Source organism: Clupea harengus, chromosome 2 (assembly GCF_900700415.2).
Source record: "Clupea harengus chromosome 2, Ch_v2.0.2, whole genome shotgun sequence".
Taxonomy (NCBI): domain Eukaryota; kingdom Metazoa; phylum Chordata; class Actinopteri; order Clupeiformes; family Clupeidae; genus Clupea; species Clupea harengus.
Genome location: NC_045153.1, coordinates 18,787,473 through 18,788,942, shown reverse-complemented (window position 1 = coordinate 18,788,942; position 1,470 = coordinate 18,787,473).

Below are 1,470 nucleotides of genomic sequence, written 5' to 3'. Positions count from 1 at the left end.
GGGGGTGAGGGGTAGGGAATTGTATGGGGGCGGGTGGATGGAGGTGTAGTGGAGAGAGACATGAAGAAGGAGTTGGTCTCCAACAGAGCTGTTCTCAGCTTCACAGAAACCAGAGCAAGGAAGCCTCTGGGAGAGTGTGAGGGGGGGAGGAGGGGTTGTAACCAGAGCAGTTGAAATAGCACCAATACAGTGTTATTGTATTCCAGTGTGGCCACCTATTATGAAGGTACGTGTATTCCCTGTTGTCTTGAGCAAACACACACACACACACACATGGACACAACCACATACACACAAGCACAAAACCAATCAAAACATGGATATTGGTATGTAAGTGTATGTAAAAAAGTAAACATTGATCAATTGTGTTTTCCATTGTCTCGCTACCATTTCAATTATGAAAGACAGAAAGGGGTAGAAAGAGAGAGTGAGAGAGGGGGGGGGAGAGAGAGAGAGAAATAGATGAATTTCATATGCACAGTACCTGTATGTGACCTTGATTGGGCTCTAGAAAGACACTACCAAACTACTATGACAAATACTGCAGTACTGTACTGTATGTGGAGGGCCAACTTTACAACGGATGTATAAACTACCATAATGCAGATTCCATTCCTGAAGAAGGCGTGATTATCGTGAGGACCTCAGAGTAACACTAACAGGTAGAATTACAGCTCTCTGTAAAGCATGGCCATGAACCCCAGAACCCCTGAAGCTTATCGCCAGCTTCTCACTCAAGGAGAGTAACGGAGGAGCTTGGAGGAGGAATGCAGACTAGCACCCTGACAGGGACACATGGGCTGGAGAGAGAGAGAGAGAGAAAAAGAGAGAGAGAGAGAGAGAGAGCTGGGTTTGGATTTGTGACACTGAGCTCTGGGCAGAAGGAACCAGTGCCAACTGGACGAAGCCACAGCCACCAGTCTGAACCAACACCCATTATGCACACACTCACACTTGCACACACTCACACACTCATACACACACACACACACACACACGCGCGCGCGCGCGCGCGCGCGCATACACGCACACGCACACAAACACGCACACACACACACACACACACACACACACACACACACCTAGAGCAGTCCACACTTTCACACATACATATCAACACATACACTCACACACACTCTCACACTCAGACCCAAAACTATACACACTCACTGTCACGCTCACATTTACTTTGTCAAGTTTTTACACTCGTATGTGGTTTTGGTGCGGCATTTAAATTGTTTTATTTTAACAGCAGCTTTAAAAAACCTCATTAGCGCCGTAACAGAATCCTCACAAAATGGAGTCTGTGGACGCTCTGGCCCAGGGAAGTCTACAGCCAGCACTGCAGCACATAACCAATACACACACAACATACACACACACACGTGCACGCGTGCGCAAGCACACACACCCACACACCCACACACACACACACACACACACACACACACACACACACACACACACACA